Source organism: Anas platyrhynchos, chromosome 8 (genome assembly GCF_047663525.1).
Source record: "Anas platyrhynchos isolate ZD024472 breed Pekin duck chromosome 8, IASCAAS_PekinDuck_T2T, whole genome shotgun sequence".
In the NCBI taxonomy this organism is placed as follows: domain Eukaryota; kingdom Metazoa; phylum Chordata; class Aves; order Anseriformes; family Anatidae; genus Anas; species Anas platyrhynchos.
Genome location: NC_092594.1, coordinates 10,251,349 through 10,267,433, shown reverse-complemented (window position 1 = coordinate 10,267,433; position 16,085 = coordinate 10,251,349). Strand labels below are relative to the sequence as shown.

At 36.9% G+C, this 16,085-nt stretch overlaps 1 protein-coding gene and 1 long non-coding RNA gene across 13 annotated transcripts in view; one reads left to right on the top strand and one right to left on the bottom strand.

Annotated features, from left to right (window-relative positions):
• The window catches only part of PLPPR5 (phospholipid phosphatase related 5), a 263,660-nt gene that overhangs the window by 126,773 nt on the left and 120,802 nt on the right, over positions 1-16,085 (top strand). The gene's annotated exons all lie outside the window — the stretch shown is intronic.
• LOC106016844 (uncharacterized) lies at positions 807-4,421 on the bottom strand. Its single transcript, XR_003498720.3, has 2 exons — positions 4,225-4,421; positions 807-2,386 (listed from the first exon to the last, which is right to left on the bottom strand). It is a non-coding gene; the product is annotated as an uncharacterized lncRNA (long non-coding RNA).

Sequence of the window (16,085 nt, the reverse complement as noted above, 5' to 3'; positions counted from 1 at the left end):
TGAAAGAAAATAAGCAAATGGCTGCCATGGATAGACTGTCCAAGTCAGCTGTCATTTTACTGTGAAGCAAGGAACTGTTCATTGCCTGATGCAACAGATCATTGTAGATTGATAGAGCCCTTAGTGGTTTGCTTTGGTAAAAAGTGTTATTGAGCTACAAAACTTATTTCATCTGAAAACTTGTAAGTTCATGAAAAGCAAGCCATTCCTTCTGTGAAATATTACTTAAAAAATCTCACAACATTTTAAATACTGGGACCTCAAATTAGTGTGCATCTTAATTAGGTATCAGAAATGTAAAAATCTGCATTCCCACCATGGACAAATAGATATCACCCTGCAAAATTTTCAGCATTACTCTTCAACTTCACTGAAATATAATTGTTTATATATTTAATCTATATAAAATGAAAAAGCAAACTGTTGGATTTTGAAAGAAGCAAAGGCTTTACGAGTATTTTCTTAATTCCAAATTAATTCAAATATACAATAGTAAAGTTTGCTTTATCTTCCCCAAGAGTCCATTTATGTTGATGGAGGGATTTATTTGTTTGGGTTTTAAAGGACTCTGATAACAGACCATCAATATCAGCACTTATTTCGTAGAATGCAATTTTCATGAATTTTTCATTACTATTATTTGCCTTCCTGCCCTGGCAGAATGCTTTCCAGATGCAGATTCTAATGACAAATAGGGAACTGTGACCAATGAAAAATTACATGCCTAAAAAGAGGGGAAATATACGAAGGAGTTGATATTTTTATTACTGCTTGATACTTTATTTTACTGTTTTTTGAATGGGCTCATATAATTCTCTAATGGCAATAATTTATATATTTTTTTCTGCATCTAATACACCCCTTTGGCTACAGAAAAGATTACCATTTTTATGTAAAATTTTACATTTAATTGATAGCAATTAAATAAGAGTGTGGGACTGTTTCCCTTCATTCCAATTGGAATTAAGTTCAGATAGTCTGACCTACTATTAGAAGATCCTAAGGGTTAAGAATTTCTCTGTAGAAGAAGTAAGGCAAGCAATCAACAAAAAATCAACAAAACTTTCATTTACATGCATGCCACTTGATGAATATGCTGATGAACATATCACTAACTTGGATATCAGATGGAAATTGTTTATGACTTTTAAATACGATCAGCAAGTTTATTTATGGTGCAAAAGCAAAATTTAGAGCAATAACAGCACCTATCATCATAATTAAACCAGGTTAAAATGCTACATTTTTAATCAGTGGTGTCAAGATTATGACCGCTCTTAAGAGGATGGAAGGTAATAGCACCTTCACAGGGATCAAAGTGTATACATTAATTTGTTAATGGATCCATTGCTGAACCAGTGAATATTGATATGTCTTGGGAGATAGATGTAAGGTTTGGAAATTTGAAGAAGGTACTTAAAATGGATGTGAAGCCTTGGAAGCAGGTGTCACTACAGCATGTGTCCTTTTCTTGCTACACTTTTCTGTATGGTTCCCTTTATTTTATGCTCCCCACATGCTTGCGTGTCTCCCGTTCATCTCTCTTTTGTATCACTTCTTCATTGTTCTTGCTATTTAATTGTCCCAGTTCTATCACTCCCTTTTTCTACATGCATTGTCTTTCTTTTCTTCTGCCTTCATGTTTTGTTCACTCCCCTTACCTAGGTTGTGTTTTTTTTTTTTCCTTCCCTGCCCTCCCTCATCGTTTTTTCTCATCCTGCTTTTTCACTCTTCCATTTTAATCTTCTCACCCTCTTTTATTTACCTTCACCATGTGTATTTCCAAACTCCTTTCTTCACAGTGCTCCATTTCTTTGCTTTTTCTTGTCATGCTTTCTCCTGGGTATTGTGGCCAATAAGCCTTGCTTACAGCAATTAGTTAATTGAGGCAGTAAACAGAATCCAGGTGACTAAGCTCTGAAGTGAGGAGCAATACGACACCTTTCTCTTCATTTGTGTCTGTTCTCTGTGCTCATCGAACCCCTCTAAATATCACCTGTACTGGTCGTCATCGACAGTGTGGCACCGTTTTCCTGTTTTGCCTGCAGAAGTGGCACTGGGGAGCTGTCCAAGGTAGGGAAGCTGAGCCTGTCCCATCCTGTCCTGGCCTGGCCTGTCCCATCCTGTTCTGTTTTTCAGTCTCTTTCCTTCTCAGTTTCTTTCCTTCGAGCTTTTCAGAAAACTGACTGCAGATGTAGACAAGAAGCTTCTCACTTCTCTTCTAGTAACTCTGCTATGGTCTGTGGCAAAGTATTTGTTGATCTATGACCACCTGATAGAATCCAGGATAGCAGTGTGTAGGTGCTGTAGTCAGTAGTATACTTGCAGTGCAGGTGGGTCAGACACCACTTCAGCCGAAGACAAGGAGCCAAGGAGAAAGCAGTGTCTGTTTGGCAGAAAAAAACATGCAGTTTCTACAAGGAGATGGAATTACACCCAGATCAACAGTGTCCTGCTTCCCTAATTGCTTGCCTAGCTAAATTTGTCAGATATTCAGATACACTTTCTTCTTATCCATTTCATACCATCCTGTTTGATTGTTTTCAAGTGTTTGGGAAAATACATTTAAAATGTTCTTCTCTGTATTGCTATCAATATCAGGAACTGACACCTAAGTACTCTTTTTCCAGTCTGTTGACCTAGCTTTTCATTTAGAATGTATGTAATGGATATCTGGTGTAAGTCATCAAAGATGTGGTGAGAGACATTGACAGGTACAAAGGATCAACATTTACCTCTCCTTGCACCAAACAATACTTTGTTTTCATAGGCATTCTCAACTAAGTAATCATATTTCTTGCCTAGAATATTTTCATAATCTGTTTTAGGAAGTAATATCTCTACACAGAAGATTATAGAAAGTTTGTTGATTTTTTTAGTGTGCTTAATTTGTACATTTGAGAATTCTTTGTGTGCAGTCATCTTTTTTCTCCAGTGACTCAGTTTTCCCACTTGTTTGTGCAACTGTTTCCAAGAGTAGTTGAAGAGGAACTAGTTCCGAAACGCAGAAAAATGTGACCATAAAACCAACAGAACATGCCTCAAAAAGCAGGAGGGTGTCATTGGCACAGTGCATAAAACTTTGTTGTTTCTTTCCTTAACTTTGTCCCATGATGGTTTTTTAGATCTCTCATAAGTTCTCCATGCTGATTTATTTATTTATTTATTTATTTTAAATGGCACAATGTCCTATTTAGTCTCAGGAAATGATACAAGGGTTATATAAACAATAATTCAATAATTCAGTTAACCCATAATTAAATTCAGTCCTGTGAGATTACCAGAAGGAAGTATCTTCTTGTTGTAACTCTAATCTTTTAAGATGCTGAGTGCATACAATTTCTAACAAGGCTGACAGGAGTTAGAATCATTCAGGAACTTCTGAAGGGGTTGGAGACCTGTAACAAATACTAACAACATTTGCCTCCCTATATTGATTACAGACTCTTGATTACAGACTGAGCCTTCTTCCCAGAGGTACTATGGTGATCTTCTACTATCCCAAGAATTTTTAGAATCAAGTGTGATAACAAGTGCTTGCTCCATCAAACCTTTTAAAGTCTCACTGTCACAAAACAGCAGTAAAGCAATTTTTTGCTACTTCTGTGTCTCCAGAAGAACATCTGCATAGGATGGATGTTCCTATATATTCCTTCGTATAGGAAGAGAGAAGAATCCCCACATAGCTCTTTAGATGCAAATTGCATAGGTTTTCAGATTGCTCCTCCTACCACAAAATCTAAAGTTAGTAGGTTACGTTGTAGAAAAAGGAAAGGAGAGGGCATTTTTGAGTGATTTGCAACTTGAGAGAAGAGTTGCAATTACATGTAGATACAGAGCAGAAACATGCAGAATTTTGCCGTATCTCATACAATGTGACATGCATTAATTTTGCATTAAATGCAAAAATTAAAAGGAATTATTCATAGCTGTTCCTCACCCCTACCTTCTCCCACTTCCTTCAAATAACCTACTCAACCTCGTGATAAGGAAATGCTACTTTAATGCCAGCTTTATCTAGAATGGATTTTACAATAATCAGCATAGCCAGACAACATAATTCCCCTCAATATTTGCCCTATAAGAATGGTTGAAAAACAGCAGAAATCATTTGTCCTCACTTCCAACCCTGAGTGCTTAACCTTGGATGGGAGAGTCATGCTGAGCTCTTTCCTCCAATGAACCCTCACCTGCAATTAAACTGCAGCAGATTGTATTACTTACTCATTTATACCTGGTAACATCAATACCTTCAAATTATATTGAGCTGCCTCCCGTGCAGTGCTGTTTGCCTTTTGCAGGTTTGTGAAAGAGTTATTGATGGGAAAAAAACCCAAGCACTTGCTCTGCACAAGTGCTCAGCAGGGTGTATGTGGAAATGGTGATTAGTGCTCAGCTGTGCTCTCTGCTGAGTCTGTCTCATCTTGGCTCCCAGCTGGTCTTGCTCGACTGTGTTACAACTTCCATGGCTAAATGGCCCCAGGAAAGCAAAAATGAAGCTTATGTACCCATGTGTTTTGGCTTTGGTCCTTTGACTAGTTACATTATGTCATCTTCATTGAGATGGTAGAGGTTTCACTGAGATGCCTGAAAGAAATGCTTTCCCCTTGCATCTTCAGTTAGTATTGTACACAAGGTAAAAATCCAGACCCAGCTAAGTTAATGAGATGGCTCCCACTGACTTCAGTCAAACCATGACTTAAGGTATTTCATGGGGACCTGAACTCCTTTGTCTCTCTGAGGAAACAGCTTACAAAATGAGCCTGTGTTCACTCCTTTTAATCTGGAAAAGGAGTACAAGGGGAAAAAAGGTAAGCTGCACACCTATAAAGTTTTGTAGTACATACAGAGCAGCTTTGTCTAGAGTTGTCTGAGATTTTTAAAAAATATATATTTTTAATATTCATTCTGAAATTTTGATTCATCGTCAAATTTTACTATAATAACATTTATATATCCTCCCCATCCATGATATGGCTTATCTCATTTCAGTACAATATCAAGTCAGATCATTGCTATAAAACCCATATTTGTGAGCAGAAAGAGAAAGAAAAAGTCAGGAGTGGTGTAGCCAGGAGAAATTATTCTGTCTCTGCGCAAATGATGGGAAATTTCATCATAGATCAGACATTATGCACTACACATGCATAATGCATGTATTTTTCCTCCCATTTTCTCTCAGTCAAGTCTGATTATGATGGGAAACTGGAAAAAAATAATGGACAACTGGAAATTGCTAGAATATGCTGCTGTAGCATGTTTTGAATATTATTAAATGAATTAGTTATGCCATCAGAGGGAGAACAGCTGTGTTCTGAGTCAGGAAATAGCTTGATTCTGCCTTCATTTTTATTTTAAGCCAGTGAAACTAGCATAAGACTGAAGTCAATGGATCTAATGAATCTTTCAAAATATCTTCCTGGTAGGAACTGCTCAGAACATCATCAACTTGTGTGAAAAAACCATTAGAACCAAATATTGCTTCCTGGTGTTTCAGAGCAGCTCCTTTTGTCTTCAGTAGGATTTGGGAACACAGTTTTGTGCTTCATTTTGAAGTCTCTCTAAACTATGTATTACAGAAGTAAAAGGTTATCAACTCAGCAAATTTGTAGAGCTCACTAAGTGAAGGAGTTTGAAGAATTCAGGGATATGTGTTGTGGTTAAAGTACAAGAGGTGGCAGACAAAGTAACTTCATTTTATCACTTACAAAAAGTCTGGAAACAAAAACAGACATTATGAAGTGTCTATGATTTATTTTTTTAATACTATCAGCCCCGCCATACAGTGATCTCTGTTTAATGAAAAAAGCTGTATGAGGAAGAAGGGTTTCATTGTAAAGCCATATTAAACGTCCTTCAAGGAAGAAGATAGGGGCAATTTTGCTACTTCCCCCATGAGCTGGGTAGTGTATAAGCTGCATTGCTCCTGGATGCCCCATGGGGACTGTGATCTGTCCATTCTGTCACACTTTGTATGACAATACTCTTCCTTAGCGCTGTATTCTTCAAAGACACTTCAAAGACATCTGAACACTGATTAATTCTGCCCAAGTTTAGGCACTCAATTCCCAGGATTTCCATATAGTCAAGAGAGAGAGAAAGAATGTGTGTGCATGTGAAAGAGGAATCTCCAGAAGGTGAGTTAGGTTTTAGGAGGACTGGATAAACTCCCTGATCTTTGGTGGAATTCAAAGCTGCTAGTGGAGTTATTTCAGTTAAATAATTGAATTTGAATGAACCTAGGCTTTGTTATATATTTTATGCTCTAGGCTATGCCAGGGAAAATGCATCACAGAGTGTCAGGATTTTGAAAAGAATGCATCTTATGTGTACAGCACTAAACTATGACCACCTGTGAATTGCAGTCTTTAGAACGTGTCTTCTATTAACGTCATTCCAAATTATGTTTGTAGTGGAAAAAGATATATATGAATCTCATAGAAAATATAAACTCATAACCTCATATTTCATGGGATGGTGGCCTCCTTGTTACAGAAGCTTGTATTGGTATAAGGATCTATCTGCACTCCAGTTGCAAAAGCACACAAGGAGTGAGTTCATGGCTCAGCTACAAGTGTTTGCTCTATCTACCATGATAACTGGTAAATTTGGCTCAATGCAGAGACAGTTTTCTTCCTTTCACCAAGATGGAGATTTTGTTCCCAATAGACTTCACCATGAAAGATCTCGTGTTAAACCTCTAGGTGTTAAGCTGCCTATGTTTTCTCAGTGAGAGCCAGTTACTTGAACTGAACTCTAACATTAAGCTCACAGGCACTAAATCCTGCATTCCATGACGCAGGGTTTCAATGCAGAGCTACGTTTGCACTGAAATATCCAATAAGCTATTAAATTTCTTTCTCAGTAATAGGATAATGGACCCCTTGAAAATGACTAACTTGGTTCTGACAGCTTCCTTTTATTTAAAAAGGAAAAGAAAAATTTGACTCCAGTTATCACAGAAACAAAGCAAACCTAAAAGGAAAATCTGCATGATATGGCACTGTGTGTTTTAGCACCTCTTGTCTTTAGCTCTAAAATGAGTTTTAAAAGGCACATTTTGTGTTTCAAATTGCTGGTGGGGTTATTAAGACAGATATTCTTATTGAGATTACATACTCTTCATTTTAACGGTGCTAAAACACTTTAGCATATGACAGTCTTAAGTCCTAAATGTACTACCTTGTAAAAAGCTGTTATGACTATACTCACTGAAAAACTCATTTGTGTGTGCATAACTCTCTACATACACCTTTCATGGCTACTCCACTTCTCTGTTTTATTTAATAAAAATCAGTCAGAAGATTGGAAAGCACATTTTTAAGAATGATGTGTTTCAAATCTTGTTTAATTTAAATAGATTTGTTGAAATAAATGAAACTTTCAGGCAAAAGAGTGAGGAATCCCTGTTTATACTAGGTTAGGAATATCCAAGACTTGGGCCATTCCCCTACCTCCACTCCCATCCCAAGGCTTCATTTTACCCTTTTTAGGCTTTGTTATTTTGGCAAGAAAGTAAATCTACAGTAGTTGTCTTCTACTTGTAGTCTAAAATAAAAAAGGATAATAATACTAGCCATTGCATAGATGACTGTTAAGAGAAATCCTACTGTTTTTGTTCTGTTCTGAATTGCAGTCTGCCTGCAATTACAGTTGTGAGATTGGGGTGTGTATTGTTTACATGTGTCATTTACAGCACTAGCTGTACAGTGCTCCGTTACATGGGATGTTAGGGCACTTCTCTTTCCCTCTAAATATTTTTACTACTTAGTGAACAAATGAATTTGCCGTACATACCACTAACAGTCATGAGGAGTAAAATCTCATGGTTTTAGATAACCTCTCCATCAGGAAAAAAAACAACAAAACAAAACAAGAAAAAAAAAAAAAAAACTTAACCTCTAGGGAAATAGTCATACATAGAGTGTTTCTGAGAGTGATTTTTTTTTTTTTTTTTTTTTTAATGGGAGAGAAGTTTGTTTTTTACAATAAATACAGAAGAACAAAAATCTCATTGATAACGTAAGATATCCTGTATGCAAAGTAGTCTAAATTTTGGTAGGAGTGAAAACATTTCTTTACGAAGTGAACAATCTTGTAGAGAAATGGCAGAACGATCTTACAGAATTGAAAGCAGTATGGGATCAGGTACAGACTCTGAATAATTCGTGTGAAGAGTATTTAATTTAGAATAAGAGCTGATCCACGTGCAGTGGCATACTTCAGGCACTACTGTACTGCAGTGAAGGGAGTAATCCCAGCACATGCTCAAAATCAGGCCAGTCTGATTGCTTTTGAATTTCATGTCGGGTTCAATTAAATAGCTGTTTCAAATATTTACACTTCATCGTAGTATTGTCAAGACCTGAAAAGGACGTACCGCTCTTCCACACCGAAGTTTGTTCTGTAGCCTAGAGAGCACTTGGGAAAGAAGATGGGAGCAGAGACTGACATGCAGGCATGTTTTTAAGAATGTATTTAATAAGAGAGAGAACAAGTACTTGATTCTGTTCACTCAAGCAGAACGCGTTGTGATATGTCACTAATACAGAGTGCACGGGCACATGAACACAGGCACGCTTCCTGCTCTGCTGTCTGCTTTTTCTGTGGTGGTTGTTTCACAGAATCGAGAAGGACGTGAGCCATTTTATTTCAGTCTCTGCAGCTCCTCAGTGCAGGCACGCCATAGATCTTTTCTGTTAGGAATAATTTTGATCTTCAGAAAAAGGCATGAACAGAAAATATGAAGACTATTCTCCTTTTGGGCAAATTAATACTTTAACCTTAATTTCAAGATAGAGGTTTATATTTCCTGGAACCAGACAAACTCTGCAATTTCCTTCTTGTGTGCAGACTGCTGGCAGCACTGCTGGGCACAGGCATCAGTGAGCAGCTGCCTGTGCGCAGGGCTGGAGCCCTCTGCCGAGCACTGAGCTCTTGCAAACAGATCACAGGCAGCAGTCTCCTTTCCGTATTCACCTGCACATTTTTTATCACTTCAGGCTTTGCTCCATTTCTCTTAATTTACTTTCATGGTGTGAGAATGCATCCTTAGTATTTTTAGTTAGCCTCTCATTTTTTGGTAAAATGCAGAGGTCTAGCAGAGAGACAATACTGGCACATCTTACAGAAAGCTTCCATTATGCAAACATGCCTGTAGTTATGCTGAACCAGAAGGAAATTAAGAGATATTCTAGAGAATCATATATATATGTGTATATATATATATATATATTTAATGGAGCAGAAAGATGCCTGCACCAGAGCTTACTGTTGTTCAGGAGGATGCACTGTAGAATCAACAGCAGGGTTTAAATTGTGGAGCTCCCACCCATGCAGGGAAGACCACAGAGCTTCAGCCCTAGCTGATTATGAAAAGAAGCATTACACCAGTAGGATTAGGGTGCTAAAACACAAGCTCATGTCAAGTGGGTGGATGGGATTTCAGCAAGGCCTCCAGTGCTCCTGATTGTTGATGGTGGCAGCAGCTGGCACACAGAGAGTGATGCTGACGGTCAGGTTCACTTCTGATCCTGGTGTCTGAACGGCAAAACAGGAATTCGTATATAGGAGATAGTAATATATTTTCTTTGGAGTGTAATAGATCTCTAAAAAATCTGTCAGCAGTTATTTGCATTGCTTCTTCCTTAGCTATGAGGGCTCCTCAGCCGTGTGTGCATGCTCGTGTGTCAGCTGCCACCAACGAGCACTGTTCGGATTTTCCACAGCACCAACAGAGGGCATTTTGAAATGCAGCTGTGAATCTGCATCAGACCTGCTCAGTCAAAAAAAAAAAAAAAAAAAAAAAAAAAAAAAGAGAGCGTGGAGCCCAGTGCCACTTCCTTCATGTTTTGGCACTGCACTTTTCTTTAGTGGAAGTATTCGACTTCATTAAAAGCATGAAAGTTAATTTGCTTACATGGATACATAATGCATAGGGAAACTTCCTACAGACTCGTTGCTTTGCACCTGATTCTGCTAATGTTATTTTAACAGTGTAAAGAATAAGCAGTGTTGTTGCTAAGAAGAATAGTAATGCTTTTTAATATTTTGTTAATTACCTGAAATTATCTACCCTCTGGAAGGAATGAACCAAAGAGGTTGAAATATTCAGTGAAATGCTACTTCATATAGTGAGGAATTTAATATAAGAACTCACATAGGTGAATTTGCTGATTAGTATTTAGGAAGACTAATTATAATTAAAGACTGCTTTACTGGGTACAGGCTGATATGCAACCTTTTTGTATCTTTATAAATCTTCAGTGCGTAGGCCACAAAACAGACCATCTTTTTTAAAATCTGGTACACACAGGTATTTGTATGGTTTACAAATTGCTTCTTGTATGCAATGAGTGATGGATTGGTATGTAAATAAGGAGAGACAGCACGTCACAGCAAAACTGGATGCAACTCCATTGGAAAAATGGAATTTAATTTCCAGAGGGTCCATCTAATAGGATGAATCTGCACAAAGCTTGCAAGATGTAAAATTTCTGGTGTATTGGAAGGTGTTCCTGCCCATGGCATGGGGGGTGGAATTAGAAGATCTTTAAGGTCCCTTCCAATCCAAACCATTCTATGATTCTATGCAAAGTTAGTGCTTTTATTGGTATTAGAGGTCTTAATAAGTAGGAAAGTAAGAGTATTGGAAGGTAATATATAGGATTTTAAAATAAAATATTCTATATTTACACATTTTTTCTAATAGGTTATTTGCTCCAGTAGAACTGCTAAATGTAATGTATGAGAGATACCATGCTTTACTGTATTTAATTTGCTATACAATTGATGGGGCTCACTTTGCATGCACAAAGGCACCAAGAATGTTTAAGCTTTGGGGCATAAAATGACAAGCTGCTCAGAATGGGAAGAAGTTCATCCTTCTATCAAATGGTGTCTTTCTGTGGTTTAATGTTTTCTGGAGTTGCAGTGGATGTTCTGAGGAGATACACATCTAGATGGATCATTGACTAATATAGAAACGTTGCAAATGTTGGTCCATACAAAACTTGCTCCCTTTACACAAAAAGTTTCACAGAAAGCATTTGGCAAAATCTCCAAGGTAGTAGGATTTGGTGCAGAACACTTTTTTTTTTTTTTTTTTTTTAATAAATTGCACAATATTAAATAGGTATTCAGTAATATTTATCAGAAAAAAAAAAAAAGACATATTTCACTCTAGCCATAAAAAAAAAAAAAAACAACAACCAAAAAAAAAAACTGTTCACAAACCCTTTTAATCTGCAAATAGAATAGAAACAGCAATTCCTTTAAAGGCACCAGTGGCTACTGAGGGGGTAATGGCACGATGTGTTAGGCCAGTCTGAATTCACCGATATGTTCTACCTGGTAGACCAGCAGTGTTAGCAGTACTTAATCCTGCATGGATATGTTTTCTTTTTCTTTCCTCTGTCCTTTTTAGTCTTATGGATGGTTCAGAATGAGATGATAACTGACAGTGGTTCTCCTGGCACTTGAAATAAATACACTAGAAAAATTTTCCATTGTGGGCAGCAGGTAGGAATGGGCATACTGGGCTATAGTTTGTCATGGTATACCTATACATGTTTATATAGGTGCTTCTGAATTCCTATTTGAAATACTTTGCCCAAAGGCACCTGGGTTTAAATGATCAAAGGGATCTAGGTAGCCATGGATTTAAAAAAATACTCCTGAGACTGAGTGCTGTAATCAAGCAGACCTGTCTAGCCTAGCAGTCGTATTTTCCAGTAAATATCAGACATAGGCAAATTTTCAGTACTCATGAATTCATATCACACTTGCAAGTGAAAGTAGGCTTTGTGCCAGGGTTCTGCAGGTGAAGAGTAGTGGCTTAATTGCTTCTGTTGCATTCTCCTCTGTGCCTTACTTTACATTTGTTTCTTAAAATTTTACCAACACTGTACATAAAAATTTGACTCAAATTTACTAGATTTTGAAGATCCACGTGTGTTAATTTTTATGTACTGTGCATTTATCAAGAGATTATGTACTGTTGATATTTTGAAACCTGAAGTCATTACAGGGTAGATGTCTGTTGATTTTTAAATTATATGGCAGAAAAAATCATGAATTTGGGTTATACTTGTTGAAATGTTTTGTAAAGGCCTTCAAAGAAAGGGAGTAGCATTTTTTCAAATATCAAAAATAAGCCAGGAAAATGAATATAACTTTTACCTGCATAATCCTCATGTATTTCCTTTTTTTTTTTTTTTTTTTTTATTTTGTGTGCGTGTCTCTATATTTCTGTCATCACCAGAGAGTTTGAATAGTGTGCTATGTCATTATTTTTTTCAGAACCCATGACATCGGTTCATTCTGCCTCTTTCTTTCCTTCAGATGCAAACTGTATGAGATAGGCATTACACAAGGGAAAGAGAGAGCCTGCATATGCTTGTGCTGCCCTATGTTTATCCTGGTGCTGGCAGCCTCAGAACTGAACTTGATGCAGGAGATGTTGAGGCTGGTGTAGGATGTGCACACCTTAGTAGTTCTTTAAAAGCCTTCTGCTTGACTGGAAAAGAGATCTAGTTTCCCCAGTGAAAATCCATAGCCTTATGCTACAAAAGTTGATTGTGTCTCTGTCTTTATAACCAACCTTACAGAAGACTTTCAAAATTTTCACCAATGTGTTTAGCAGCTTGAGGATGAAAGCTGAGGGCCAGAACACGACTGTCTTGAGGGTAGATGGCAGGAAGCTTTGCAGTAGAGAAGAGCAAAACAGTCTGATGTATGTGCTTTAGTCCATGTTGACAGAGACAAGATAGAGCTCTGTAAAGACTGAGTGCGATAACATAAAAGTCATACATGGAAGTCTAAGAGGATGAGAATATCTACCCTCTGAGAACTGATAGAAGCAGATCAACAGCTAGAGAAAGAGTCAATTATTCCTTCTGTTATCTTGCAAACGCACTATAAAATTCATTATTTGTATAAATAACAAGCAGGTGTTCAGGGCACCTTAAACTAGCACTTCGCTAGCTAGTCTTGATGACACCAGTGTTAACAACTTCAAAGGCCATTTTAAGAAATGCATAAATTATATCTCAAGAAATTATATCACCAAGTATTTGAAATAATGCACAAACATATACAAAGTGACATCCCGAGAGTAAAGGCACAAACCTGTTCAGAAAATGACAGGATACTGAGATCTGTTTTTCTGCACATTATGCTGAGAGTCTAATTTATTTCTTCCTTCAGAAAAAGGAAGAGATCATTAGTCTTCTTTTTTCTCTCTCTTTCTCTCCTGAAAGAACTAGAAATAGCAAAAATAAATCCTTATCATGAACCATTAAGTTCTCTTCCAGAATCTTTCAAATATCACAGCTGAAGTTCTCCTTAAAATGTCAGTGTCCCATTTCAGTGTTAGATAGTCACTGCTTGTTCTATTATTACTACTGCTGCCTACCTTGAAAAAAAAAGTCTATTCACAATATGTTATTTTTAAAGATATGTATAAGATGTTAAACTGTCTTTCCATCTCTCTCATACTGTTTTATTTAAATAGCATCCGGGCCTCTGGAATAAGCACTATATTAAGGTTAAGTACACAAAAAAAAAAAAAAAAAAAAAAAAGGTGACCGAGACGATAGTATGTATTTGCACAGTTTCATGTTTACAGTTTATGCTTTTCTTTCAGGAAAGTTAGCCAGAAGCTTAGCAGAAACATAAATCAAAGCTATATATAGCCAAAGATGGATTGTGGCTATATCTGTAGTTAAAAATTTTTAAAAGGTCAGTTTTCAATAGAACTTGTGCTGAATTATGAACTGTGTGCTTAATTGCACAAGAGCCGTTTTGTGTTGCATCCCTCTTCTCCCACACAGGTGTTCTTCCAGGGTACGCTAAAGCTTTTAGTGGTTCATTCAGATGCATATAGGCCATTGCACGTTTTCAAGTACTGCCATTGTCCTAGTGGTCTGTGTTAGCTAAACTAAAATCATTTAAAAAATTTTCCAGCTAAATATTTTCCCTTGTAAGTGTGAACACTATGATCATCTAAGCCTACACTTTCCCCCCCACACTCTTATTCATTGTTACTGGTTTTGAATTACAAGCTCCTTATAGCAGTGACTATCATTTCCTGTATGGACAGTAGTTAATACATTTGGTGTACTGCTGAAACTTTAATGAATATTACTAATTATGCAACTTCTTCACGAAGTGTAACAGGGCCACATGGTGCTGCAACATTGATTATCACAAAAAAACTCACATAGTACATAAGACATTTGCAAGATGCTTTCCAATAGGTCTCAACCAGCTGAAATGTGTTTGACCTAAATGATTGAAAATCTGTTGACTGCAAAGGAAAAACACTCAATTCTTCAAAAAGAAGAAAAGATGTGTTTAAATTACTTAAGACATTCCAGTAGCAATACTTTAATTTTCTTTTGTTCTTAGGTTATTTGACAGTAGTGGTTGGTGAAAACAAATATTTTTGATGGCAGGAGAGCCTTACTCTTCACCCGTACAGTATGAGCTTCCTGTAGGAAAAGATTGTACGTGGTAAATTGCTCAGCAATTAAAAATATGCAGCAATGTCCTCATAAATAGAAAGTAACACGCCATTAATTAAATAAAATGTTAGTTGGTAATTGTTAGAAATAGGTTTTTCTCAACATGTCCTTCATGGAAAAAGAAAGATAACCAGTCTACATAGTAGGTTAGCATTACTTTACCAGAGCACATGAACTTTATTTTTCAATCACTTTTATGAATTACGTGTATACTCTAGGACATGCCTTGAAACTGCACTGTCACTTCATGCAGAGTCCCAGAGAAGAGAACTAACTGTACAGAAATATATTGTCCTAGAAGTAGCCATGGACGGCACTGTAACTTGCAGACAGCTTTCTGACTCTCAAGTCTTGTTTTCTGTAAGAGTGTGGAATGGAAGGTCTTCTTGCCAGTATCAAAGAAGGTCATCTGGTTCTTTATCTGCAAAATAGTTATGGAATGAAGGCTCACTGAACACTCTGTCCTCCCATCCATGCTCCATAGGATAAAGAAATCAGGTAATCAGTAACAGGGATGTAAATATTCCTTCTTGTTCCATTACAAAGGCATGTTTCATGTTTCAATCTCAACCCCAAAGCTCAGACCCAGAACAGAAGGCCACCTAGTCTGTCTCCTGTTTTTGACTGTGACCATTAAAAGATGCTTAAGAAAATAGAGAAATAGAGAGTATGTCTTAATAATTCTTCCCCTGAAGAGACACCCTGAATTTAGTGATTCAAAACCTGAAAGTCCATATGGATCATCATTTAAAAGCTGAAAACATTTAAAATGTTCTCAGTGAATGAGTCTAAACCTCATCAGGAGCCCTTTCATAGCTTTAGCTTCCAAAGGAATATAAAAATCCTAAAAGTCTTTCTGAAACAATACATTTCCTAGTGATTCATTTCTTAACACTGAAATAGCAAGACAAGGAAAGGCCAGACTGTACCTCTCAAGATGAAACCCGCACCAGAGGTAAGCTTTCATCGAAGAACATTGTATTTTCTTGAAGTAAGAACACTTATATGGACGTTTTCTGCAACTGATCTCAGAACAAAGATCCAGCCAGACATTTGAGATGATCGCACACTCTTGACACTACTCAGTAGGACTGCTTTTACACACTGATTTTGACCCAGCTAGATTACGTTTCATCCACAGTAGCCCTTCTTATATCTTTGCAGTTTGTCACATTTTTACTATGAAATGACATTTCACTATATTTAGGTTTATACATCTTTCCTGGCCAGCAAGTTTTTTTGATGCTGGTATCCTAGTCACAACTGCTGTTTCAGCATACATTCCCTCTGGAGGTTTTTCTCTTTATGCACACACAGCTTAGGTATTGCTTACAGTCTCTTTTTAAAATGACCTTTTTTTTTTTGTCTTTTTTTTTTAGCCATATTTCTGTAGCTATTTAACAGACTCACTTGATATTTTCTTTAATATTATCTCATTTCTCTTTACCGTTACTTCTTTTAAAAGTCCTCTCTTCAGAAAAAAAAGAAAAAAAAAGAAAAAAAAATGTCCTCTATTGAGTGGCCATGCAGCCTAAAAACTTCCTTCTGGTTATATTTAAT